The sequence below is a fragment of the Stegostoma tigrinum genome, unplaced genomic scaffold (genome assembly GCF_030684315.1).
Source record: "Stegostoma tigrinum isolate sSteTig4 unplaced genomic scaffold, sSteTig4.hap1 scaffold_186, whole genome shotgun sequence".
In the NCBI taxonomy this organism is placed as follows: domain Eukaryota; kingdom Metazoa; phylum Chordata; class Chondrichthyes; order Orectolobiformes; family Stegostomatidae; genus Stegostoma; species Stegostoma tigrinum.
The window spans coordinates 316715-329138 of record NW_026728126.1 but is presented as its reverse complement, the minus strand read 5'-3'; the positions used below and the strand labels follow the sequence as shown (position 1 = coordinate 329138).

General features: G+C 49.3%; 1 long non-coding RNA gene across 2 annotated transcripts in view; it reads right to left on the bottom strand.

Annotated features, from left to right (window-relative positions):
• LOC132207867 (uncharacterized) overlaps positions 1 to 12424 on the bottom strand; it is a 519454-nt gene that overhangs the window by 194066 nt on the left and 312964 nt on the right. For both annotated transcript variants that reach the window (XR_009443926.1, XR_009443928.1), the window contains exons 10-11: positions 6304 to 6464; positions 1137 to 1196 (exon numbers count right to left, since the gene is read on the bottom strand). This is a non-coding gene — a long non-coding RNA (uncharacterized LOC132207867). The remainder of the gene's footprint in view (positions 1 to 1136; positions 1197 to 6303; positions 6465 to 12424) is intronic.

Genomic DNA, 12424 nt, shown 5'->3' with positions numbered 1-12424 from the left:
TGAGGTAGTATGGGGTCACAACTGTCTCATAGTTCAGAATGAAATTCTACATATAGGGCTATGAAGAGTCATGCAGTTAATTTTATTTGATATGCTATTTCTTTTCTTCACAAATATGCTGGATTTAAAGTGATCTTCACCCTCATTTAAAATGAATTCAATATCCAACCATCTGTAAAACTAGCATATCCAAATTTTAATTTGAGTTCAGTGTTACACAAAGAAATGACTTTTTTAAAAATTATTTGAGTCAACATTAACATTTCATTCCCTGACAACGGGTGAACTTACTTTTAAACTCCAATTTTCCTTCGGTATTAATGGAGAGGTGAGCCTTTTTGCAAGCACCGAAAGGCTGGACCAGTTTATGCTAAAACTTACGGAACTGTAAGTTTCACAAATATGTTCCTATTAAACACTAATTCCTATTGAAGCAGTATGAAGCTAAATTCATTCAACTGGACAGCAAAAACGGTCAAGATTTTAAAAGCAAGCAACTATTTTGAAGTCACTCTTCGAACTAAATTCCATCTTGGTGTGTGAGAGTCCATAGGTTCCTCACTCTCAACGAACCATTCAACTGTCATGCAATTACTGAAACACACAGACAAAAAACATCAATGTTAACAGTCACTAAGATTTTGAGAGTGATTTGGAATTCGTACTCAATACCCCCTGGGGAAAATCTGTTCCAATCTGGATAGTACTCACTTATCACCATCCCACCTACCTTCCCTACCACCTCCTCCCCCTCAAAACTATTTGTTTCTGAGCTCCCTTCCACCCTCCATTTCTCAGGAAGGGTCCTGACCCAAAACCTCAACTTTCCTCAGCCTCTGATGCTGCCTGCCCTGCTGTGTTCCTCCAGCTCCACAATGTGTTATCTCAGACACCAACATTGGCAGTTCTTACTATCTGGATAACTCATTCTCACCTTGTCACAAGTGATTTATACTCATTATCTTTTCAGATGACGCATGTACATGTATATACATAAATATACATATTGCACTTTTATGCCTGAACCACTAACCGAGAGGATATTTTAAAAGAGTCTCTTCATATCTGCATGAAAGAGAAATCATCAAGGTCATAACTTTCATTTTAGGAATAAGTCGAACATTCAAAGTACTCACAGTCAGTGTCCCATTTCCTTGACCAGTCAATTTGATGTGAATCTTTCTTCCAAGTGGAAACTATAACAGCAATTATATTTGAGAGTCAAACACTTCATTGCATCACCAATATTTCCTTGTCTGTTTGAAGCATAAGATAATGAAATAATCATGGACAGATTGGCCAACAGTGTAATTTAATGTGTGTTATGGCAACTCAAAATCACAACCATTGAAGTGATCTTTAAAAAGCTACTGTCATACAACAGAGCACTTTTTGAGATGCAGTGATGAACATACTTCCTGAGATGCAAATAATATATGCCAAATTAATTCCAAAGAATACCTTTACAATTAAAAAGAAGCTAAAAATCTCTTTACATTGCGAAGCTTGTCAGATTGCTATTAGTCAATGGAAATCGTTCAGAACAATTATTTATTCCCAGATGAAAAGGAAGTGTATACATTTCATGACAACAAAATGTGAGGCTGGATGAACACAGCAGGCCAAGCAGCATCTCAGGAGCACTTTTGTGCTCCTGAGATGCTGCTTGGCCTGCTGTGTTCATCCAGCCTCACATTTTGTTGTCTTGGATTCTCCAGCATCTGCAGTTCCCATCATCTCGTATACATTTCATTTCCACATCTTATCCAAGAGAGAAAAAAAAAACACCTTCATGAATGCATTGTCAAACAAGAAGACTCACAAAAAAAGTCATTTGGCCCATTGAATATTCCTCCATCATTTGGTGAGATCATGGTTGATCTCATTACATGTATCATGACACAGCATTTCCACCAAACCCTCCTTATAGCTAATACATTCCGATTCAAGTAACATCCTGGTAAATCTCTGTTTCTGGGCCATGCCTTGTCTTTCTAAATATTTTTTCAGTCATCTACAAATTTAGCCACAGGACATGCACCGCTTTCCTCCAAGTCATTAATAAACAAGCACAAGAGCTTTGGTTCCTTCAGCGCGTTCCTTCATTTGGTTCCTTCATTTCTTACTGACAAGCCAACCCTGGCATCTCTGTCCATTTGTATCGGAGATAATGGGAACTGCAGATGCTTCAGAATCCAAGATAACAAAGTGTGGATCTGGATGAACACAGCAGGATGAACACACAGAAGTAGAAGGGTCTCGGCACAAAACGTCAGCTTTTACGCTCCTGAGATGCTGCTTGGCCTGCTGTGCTCATCCAGCTCCACACTTTGTTATCTCTGTTCATTTGCCTGTTCTTTCTATCGGACATGAATCATTGGCTATTTCGTTCCCAACACTTATCCCCTAACAAACACCTCTCTGTGATACCCAGAGTGATGTATCTGTCAATTTCAATCTGCACCACAAACTCATTCACTTTGTTTCATACACTCCCTGCAATTCAATACAAGATCTTCAGTCTGGCATTTACAGCCACCCTTCTTATCTGCTGCAGCTGAAGTGAGACTCCTGACCATTTCCAAACTTTTTGTCCCATTACTTGCTCTGGAAACTTTGCTGAGCACTTACCAGCTTCTAACTTTTTCCACAATTTTCCATGCAACTGAGCTCACCCACTCCACACTTTTTATTTTAACGCCCTAGCCCCAGACCTAGCTCTGTATTTTGCGAGGATACTTGTCCCAATATGATTCTCGTTGAGCCTCCCTCCTTCGAACGACTCCCTCCTTCCCCATACCGATGCCAATGTCCCATGAATTCAAACACATTTCTGCCATGCCACCATTGGAACAATGTACATCTATAATTATGTTCACACCGTGCCAAATTGCTCAGATAATAATCCAGAGATTATTACCATTCTGGTTCTGCTTTCTCACCTCAGCACCTCCGTGCTCATAATCCCTCAGGAGAACCTCTTTCCTCTTTCTTCCATATCAATGGTACCTGTGTGGACCACGTTAGCTGGATTTCTACTCCTCCCACTTCAAGTTCCTTTGTAGCCGAGATGGAATCTCCTGAACCTGGGCACCAGGCAGGCAACACTACTTTCGAGACTCTCGATCCTGGTCACAACGAACAGTGTTCATTCCCCTAACTATACTACCTCTGATTATAACTACATTTCACTTTTTATTCCCTCTTCAATGTCCCCCTGTACCACAGTGCTACAGTCAGTTTACTCATCTTCCCTATACCCTGCACTCTCATCCACACACAAAGAAAGAATCTCAAACCTGTTCGATAAGATCAAAGGCCAAGGTTCCTTCTCCACTACATCCTGAAACCTTCCACCTGCCCTGTTCTTTGTCATTGGCCACTGACCAAGTTTCAGCTAGTTAATCTAAGGTGTGTGACTGCCTCCTGAAGCACAGCATTCCCCGGTAACTGTCCCCCACATGATTTGTTGATTGGTAAAAACTGAGATTCCAGTTCATCAACCCTAAGCTGGAGTATGGGGCCTGACCACTCGCCCGTCATGTAGGTACAAATCATCATCTGGCCTGGCATCTCCATTTCAATTACTTCGCTCTTAATTTGATTTGAAAACATTCTGGTCTTTTAGTTTGTAGCCTGTAAATATTTCTCCGATTTACTTTCAATCTGAAAGCTACCGATAATAGATTCTTAAACCAGTAGCGATCACCAACCAATGAACCTGGTTCACCCTCTCGGTCCCTGATTCTGGCTTCAATTCACCCTGTCTCAAAAAAAATGCTTACGAACTATCAGGCAAAAAAAGCAAGCAAATGGCACCTCTTACCCTCTGCACTGACTTACCGGATTGCCACCAAGTTCCCCAAAATATATATTCACTAGGTGCATTTCACTCGAGATGTGATCTCTCCTTCCAGAACGTGCAAAGTATACTGATCCATAGCAATATACTACCTTCAAAACCTCAGCTCTTAGCTTATTACTTTTGAGTACATTCTCAATGCTTTCTCCAAGTCCAAACACAACACATTTACTGGTTTTCCTCTGTTAATTCTCCTCCCAAAACTTCCTCCAAAAACCCAAACAAATTAGCCAGACATAATTTCTCTTTCATCAGGCTATGGTGATTCTGTTTGATTAGATTCTGATTTTCCAAATGTTCTGCTACTATTTTCTTCATAGTTGATTGCCACACATTTCCAACAATAGATGTTAGGCTGGTTCGGTTGTAGTTATCTTCTTTTTGCCTCTCTCCTTTTTAAACAGGGATGTCACATCAGCAGTTTTCCAGCCCTCAGATGCTTCTCTGGAATCTAAACCTTTTTGGGAAATTACCGTCAAAGCAGACACCGACTCTGAAGCTCATTGTTTAGAATCTTAGAAAGTAAACCATCACGGCAAAGAGTCCAATCTGCTTTCACTCCATTAGATTGTCTACTGCTACTTTTCTCATGGTAGTGATGGTGTGGTAGTGATGTGTTTAATTCCTCCCTGTGTTCTTTAGTAATAAGGGGATCCTTGAAGTATCTTCCACTGTAAAGACTACCCTTTTCTCATTATCACTGATAATGGGAAGCTCAGATGCTGGAGAATCCAAGATAACAAAGTGTGAAGCTGGATGAACACAGCAGGCCAAGCAGCATCTCAGGAGCACAAAAGCTGACGTTTCAGGCCTCGACCCTTTTCTCATTATCATTGTTTCTTGATTTAAAAATTAACCTGGCCGTTACAGCCTAGCATATGATTAATGGCATTACCTCTAAAACCTTCTTGGCTAAAGTGTTCAATAAATTGCTGCAACCTGAAAGAAGTAATTCTTCCCTGAATTAATGGGCAACCAATTTGAAAATGTGGCCTCTGGTCGTAAAATCTTTCACAAATGGGAGTAATCTCTACGGATATACACTATCAAGCCTCTTAAGAATCTTAAATGTTGAAAAAATAAGATTGTTTTCAATCTTAAAAACGCCAATGAACGTAGTCCCTGCCTGCCCAACTTTCCTAAGCATAGCAATCCCCTCCGCCATTTCCGAAATCAACCCAGTCAACTTGAGGTGTACGGCCTCCACAGCATTCGCTCTGTGGCTGTACATGACTTGTCAGTTACCATCTTGCTGCTACAACTCTACTTCTATTAACGATGCAGTCCTCTGTCCATCCGAACATACTACCGTTGAACACACGGGCTCTTTTCCTTCGAGACACCTTACGAGCTGTACCTTATCAAATGCTTTGTTGAAATCTCAATGTACGACATCAACTGGTGGTCCTTCATCAGTAATGTTTGTTTCCTTCTCAAAGCACTGTAGCAAGTTTGTCAAGTATTATTTCCCCGTTATGAAAGGATGTTCACTCTGTAGGATGTTATAGCACACTCAGTACCCTGTTATTTCATCTTTCATTGCCGGCATGAACATCTACCCAGGTTGACCTAAATTGGCAATACTTGCTTACTATTTTGTCCAAGTATCTTTGTAATAATGGTGTTATGTTCACCATCTTTCAATCCTCTGCGAATTTTCCACAATCTAAGGATTCTTGGAACATTATCATCAGTGCCTCCATTGTATCTGTCGCTGCGCTGTTCAACATGAGAGGATACAACTCATCACACACCTTGGATATTTTCTCTACTGATTGGAGTCATGTTTGGAATTCTGTGCAGTGACATTCACTTTTAACAGTTTGCGAAATACTACCAGGAACAGAAATTGTCATCCAGCTGCAACTAAACTAAAGCTTTCAGCACAGAAGGAAGTGTTTCAATTCATTATGAACCCAATAACTCCTGAAAAGGGCAATACAATTTGCCTCAGTCCATAAATGTTCTTCCTCCAACATCCTGAGATGCATCATCTGTATTTCAACAAATTTACCACAGATTCTGTTTCAATCATCCTTTCAGCAATACGCATGACAACAATTCGGCATTTTTAGTCCCCCTGTAGCCTCCGTTGCACATGGGCATTGTTAGATGATTATTTATTTGCGTGCCTGCTTTTTTGCTCGAATGGATAAAGGTAAATTTCTGTTCTTTTGTCATCAGAGCTATTGCCTCCTCACTCTCATCTTCCTTGTTTTATCCTGTGCTGGAATATTTAATTTGTTGACATATCTGAAATATGTTGTTGAATGGATCGGGTTTTGTAACACTGCATTCCCCATAGACCACCTACCGATACTGTTGCTTGTTCTAACAGTTATTATCTTGCAGAGTGGAAAATGCAGTTTGAAAGCAATGGAACATTATCGATGAAGAAGTTGATGCATAAATTGCTGCGATCTTCCAAACTACAAACTCACCTTCAATTCTTTCTCGGTCAGAGCATTATGCCGGCGCAAATGAATCGTGTTCTCAATGGGACTTCCAAAACCATGGAATTGAATTTGCACATTGATTCTTCTTCCCTCTTCAGAAATGCAAAGTAGTATCGTGATGAAGCTTCCAAGGCGATGATTGTGTCCTTCAATGAACGGAAAAGTGACTTTTAGATTCACGGAAATATTTCACTACTTCTATAGACATGAAAGGCAAACATTCTCCCTGCATATGACCCAGTCTCATTTTATCGTATCTTTCTGATTTTACATGCCACGGGATAATCATTGCAGTGTAACAGAAATGTTGATCATGGAAATTTATCACTGTTTTCATAAATAATGGCAAAGTTTCAACATCTTGCAATTGTATGAAGGCTCAGTCTCATACCTCGCCTGCTGCACAAAGACATTCTTACACTGCTTTCAATGTTAGGGCTGAAACAAAACACAATCATGACACAAATGCATCAACACACCACTTTCAACAGGATCTGATATCCTTGCCAGGCACTGGAGGGGTTGCGGAGACTGGTGAGTGGATAAAGTCATTCCTCTGTTCAAGCAGGAAAACAGGGACTTTCCAGGAAACTACAGACTGGTGAGTGTCTCATGTCTCAAAAGTATGGGCTAATAAGGGACAGCCAGCATGGTATTATGCAAGGCAGGTTATGTCTTACCAAGTCAGTTGAAGTTTTCACGGAGGTGACAAGGGTGATCAATTCGGATCGAACAGTTGATAACATATACATGGATTTTACGAAGGTTTTCAATAAGGTCCCTCATGGTATGCTCATCCAGAAGATTAAGATCCATGAGATCCATGGTGACTTGGCCTGCCCATATAAGGCAGACGGTAGCGGTGGAAGGCTGACAAAGATTACACAGTATAGGGCTGGAGGAACACAGCAGGCCAGGCAGCATCAACAATGTCAGCTTTCCTGTTCCTCTGATGCTGCCTGACCTGCTGCGTTCCTCCAGCTCCACACTTGGTTAACTCTGATTCCAGCATCTGCAGTTCTTGCCGTCTCAGTGGTGGAAAGCTGTTTTTCTGGCTGCAGCTCAGTGACGAGTGGTGTTCCGCATCGATGTGATTTCTGCTGTTTGTGATATGTGTAAATGACTTGGTTGCAAATGCAGATGGGGGATCACTAAGTTTGCAGATGATATAAGGACCAGTGGACTTGTGGACAGCATGGAAGGTTGTCAAAGGACACAGCAAGATACAGACCAATTGCAAACACGAGCGGAGAAATGGCCGATGGAATTTAATCTGGGCAGGCATGAGGTGTTGCATTTTAGGAGACCAAGTGTTACGGAAAGGGATACACAGTTAATGGCAGGACCCCAAACAGCAGTGATGTCCAGAGGGATCTTGGGGTCCTAGACCATAACTCCCTGACAGTAGCCACACAAGTAGATAGGGTGGTCAAGAAGGCATATCGCATGCTTGCCTTTATTCATAGGGGAACTCAGTGCAAGAGTCAGGATGTCACATTGCAGCTTTACAAGACTTTGGTGAGACCACACAGAGTATTGCATTCAATTCTGGCCACCACATTACACTAAGGACGTGCAGGCTTTGGACAGGGTGCAGAAGAGATTTACCAGCATGCTGACTGGAATAGAGGGGATGAACGAGAGGGGGAAGCTGGAAAAACTCTTCATTTTCTCTGGAGCAGTAGAAGCTGAGGGCAGGCTTGATAGAAGTCTATAAAATTAGGAGATACATAAACACAGCTAACGGTCAGAAAATTTCTCCCCCGGAGTTGAAGTGTCCACTATTAGGGGGCATGCATTTAAGCTGAGAGGGGGGGAAGTTCAAAAGAGATGTGAGGGGCAAATATTTCACACTGAGCATGTTAAAAGTGTGGAATACAGTGCCCGGGGTGGTAGTGGATGCAGATACGATGAAAGCATTTAAAAGGGACTTTTAGTTAAGTGCGCGAATAGGTAAGGAATGGAGGACTATGGATCAAGGACAGGCAGAAGGGATTATTTCATTTGTTGTCATGTTTGGCCCAACATGGTGGGCCAAAGGGCACATTCCTGTTGCTGTCGTGTTCCAAGTTTTATGCTCACTTGTATCATGATTACAAAAAGTAGGATTGGGAAGAATTTTTGAGAAGCGTTTGTGAACATTATTTCATGTAAGGACAAACGGGATAAGGATCAGGTGACACAGCACAAACAGATTTTGGAGCCCATGATGAATCATACGGACCTCACAAGCACCAATGATCAGAGGGATCTCAGGATCTTGATGTGCATGCCTGTTGATCCCCCAATGTAATGGACCAGGTCGTTGAAGTGGTTTGGAAGGCACATTGGATACTTGTCTTTATTAGACTTAATATTAAGTGATAGAGTTTCAGAATAGGCAGGGTATGTACAAAATGTTGGTTAGGCCCAACAGTAAAGTCAACGGTGAGAAAATACAGTGAGACTTGGACAACGATCAGGCTTGGCCTGATAAAGGTTAAGTTACATTTGCGCCACACAAGTGCTAAGCAGCAATCAGCTCCAACAAGAGAGAATATGACCACATCAAAAAAATTCCATGTCCTTACCCTCACATCATCCTTACATTTATTTTTTTTTTAAACGTGCAAGTGCTATCCAAGCCATGCAAGGCTATGGGCCAGGTGTTGGAAATGAGGTTAGAACAATTCAGTGCTTGTCCTTGACTGTCACAGAATCCGTGAGCTGAAGAATGTATTTCTCCTGTATTGTAGACGACTCAGGTGCTTGGCTATCCACGAAACCAAGGTTAACACTGATCTAAAACTAAACTGGGTCAGTTATACAATCAGCAGTAGCCAGGTCCATGGTACAAACCACCCTGCTGTGGGACAGGGTCAGGCAAATCCAAGTGAGCGAACGTGGTTGGAGACTCATTCGTTGGGGGCATAGATTCTGTAGCCACATTTGAGACACCAGGGCTGCGTGTTGCATCCCTGCTGCCAAGGTCAAGGGCATCTCTGATTGGGTGCCAGAAATTCTTAAGGGGGAGGGTGAGCAGCCAGAGGCCACTGTGCACGTTGGTACCAATGACATAGGCAGAAAGAGGGATGACATCCTGCGGACTGTGTACAAGGAGTTAGCAAAGAGGCTGAAAGGCAGGACCGAGAGGGTAATAATTTATGGGTTACCACGAGTGCCACATGTTAGTGAGTTAAGTCAGAGAAAGATAGGTGAGATGAAAATGCATGGTTCAGGAGCTGGCACAGGGGGCTGGATTTCCGGTTCATGGATAATTGGGACCATTTCTGAGCAAGGGGTGACCTGTGTAAGAGGGATGGGAGGCAAGACGCTGTGAGCGGGTCAGGGCTGCGGGGGCCGGTCCCTGTGAGCGGGTCAGGGCTGCGGGGGCCGGTCCCTGTGAGCGGGTCAGGGCTGCGGGGGCCGGTCCCTGTGAGCGGGTCAGGGCTGCGGGGGCCGGTCCCTGTGAGCGGGTCAGGGCTGCGGGGGCCGGTCCCTGTGAGCGGGTCAGGGCTGCGGGGGCCGGTCCCTGTGAGCGGGTCAGGGCTGCGGGGGCCGGTCCCTGTGAGCGGGTCAGGGCTGCGGGGGCCGGTCCCTGTGAGCGGGTCAGGGCTGCGGGGGCCGGTCCCTGTGAGCGGGTCAGGGCTGCGGGGGCCGGTCCCTGTGAGCGGGTCAGGGCTGCGGGGGCCGGTCCCTGTGAGCGGGTCAGGGCTGCGGGGGCCGGTCCCTGTGAGCGGGTCAGGGCTGCGGGGGCCGGTCCCTGTGAGCGGGTCAGGGCTGCGGGGGCCGGTCCCTGTGAGCGGGTCAGGGCTGCGGGGGCCGGTCCCTGTGAGCGCGACAGGGCTGCGGGGGGCAAGTCGCTGAGAGCGTGTCAGGGCTGCGGGGGGCAAGTCGCTGTGAGCGGGTAAGGCCTGCGGGGTGCAAGTCGCTGTGAGCGGGTAAGGGCTGCGGGGGGCAAGTCCCTGTGAGCGCATCAGGGCTGCGGGGGGCAAGTCCCTGTGAGCGGGTCAGGGCTGCGGGGGGCAAGTCCCTGTGAGCGGGTCAGGGCTGCGGGGGGCAAGTCCCTGTGAGCGGGTCAGGGCTGCGGGGGCAGGTCCCTGTGAGCGGGTCAGGGCTGCGGGGGCCGGTCCCTGTGAGCGGGTCAGGGCTGCGGGGGCCGGTCCCTGTGAGCGGGTCAGGGCTGCGGGGGCCGGTCCCTGTGAGCGGGTCAGGGCTGCGGGGGCCGGTCCCTGTGAGCGCGACAGGGCTGCGGGGGGTAAGTCGCTGAGAGCGGGTCAGGGCTGCGGGGGGCAAGTCGCTGTGAGCGGGTAAGGGCTGCGGGGGGCAAGTCGCTGTGAGCGGGAGAGGGCTGCAGGGGGCAAATCCCTGTCAGCACGACAGGGCTGCAGGGGCCAGTCCCTGTGAGCGGGTCGGGCTGCGGCGGCCAGTCCCTGTGAGCGGCTCAGGGCTGCGGGGGCCAGTCCCTGTGAGCGGGACAGGGCTGCAGGGGCCTGTCCCCTGAGCGGAACATGGATGCGGGGGCCAGTCCCTGTGAGCGGGACAGGGCTGCGGGGGCCAGTCCCTGTGAGCAGGACAGGGCTGCGGGGGACAGTCCCTGTGAGCGAGTCAGGGCTGCGGGGGCCAGTCCCTGTGAGCGGGTCAGGGCTGCGGGGGCCAGTCCCTGTGAGCGGGACAGGGCTGCGGGGGCCAGTCCCTGTGAGCGGGACAGGGCTGCGGGGGACAGTCCCTGTGAGCGGGACAGGGCTGCGGGGGACAGTCCCTGTGAGCGGGACAGGGCTGCGGGGGACAGTCCCTGTGAGCGGGACAGGGCTGCGGGGGACAGTCCCTGTGAGCGGGACAGGGCTGCGGGGGACAGTCCCTGTGAGCGGGACAGGGCTGCGGGGGCCAGTCCCTGTGAGCGGGACAGGGCTACGGGGGCCAGTCCCTGTGAGCGGGACAGGGCTGCGGGGGCCAGTCCCTGTGAGCGGGTCAGGGCTGCGGGGGCCAGTCCCTGTGAGCGGGCGAGGGCTGCGGTGGCAAATAGCTGTCAGCGGGACGGGGCTGCGGGGGCCATTCCCTGTGAGCGGGTGAGGGCTGCGGTGGCAAATAGCTGTCAGGGGGTCAGGGCTGCGGGGGACAGTCCCTGTGAACGGGTCTGGGCTGCGGTGGCAAATAGCTGTCAGGGGGTCAGGGCTGCGGGGGCCAGTCCCTGTGAGCGGGTCAGGGCTGCGGGGGCCAGTCCCTGTGAGCGGGTCAGGGCTGCGGGGGACAGTCCCTGTGAGCGGGTCAGGGCAGCGGGGGCAAGTCCCTGTGAGCGGGTCAGGGCTGCGGGGGCCAGTCCCTGTGAGCGGGTCAGGGCTGCGGGACCCAGTCCCTGTGAGCGGGACAGGGCAGCAGGGGCAAGTCGCTGTGAGCGGGTCAGGGCTTCGGGGCCCAGGCCGCAGTGAGCGGGTCAGGCCTGCGGGGCCCGGTCCCTGGAAACGGGTCAGGGCAGCGGCGGCAAGCCGCTTCGAGCGGGTTAGGGCGGTGGGGGCAGGCCGCTGCGAGCGGGTCTGGGCTGCGGGGGCAATACGCTGTGAGCGGGACAGCGCTGATGGGGCCAAGCCGCTGTGAGCGGGTCAAGGCGGCGTGGCCCAGTCCATCCAGCGGGTGAGGAGGGCGGGGGCAGGTCGCTGCGAGCGGGTCAGGGCGACGGGGGCCCGTCCCTGTGAGCGGGACACGGCTGCGTGGGCCAGTCCCTGTGAGCGGGACACGGCTGCAGGGGGCAATACGCTGTGAGCGGGTCAGGGCTGCGGAACCCAGTCCCTGTGAGCGGGTCAGGGCTACTAGGCCCAGGCCGCTGTGAGCGGCTCACGGCTGCGGGGCCCAGTCCCTGTCAGCGGGTCAGGGCGGCGGGGGCAGGCCGCTGTGAGCGGGTCAAGGCGCAGGGGTCAGGCCGCTGTGAGCGGGACAGGGCTGCGGGGCCCAGGCCACGGTGAGTGGGTCAGGGAGCAGGGGGCAAGCCGCTGTGAGCGGGTCAGGGCGGCGGGGCCCAGGCCGCTGCAAGCGGGTCAGGGCGGCGGGGGCAGGCCGCTGCGAGCCTGTCAGGGCGGCGGGGGCAGGCCGCTGCGAGCCTGTCAGGGCGCCGGGGCCGAGTCCCTGCCAG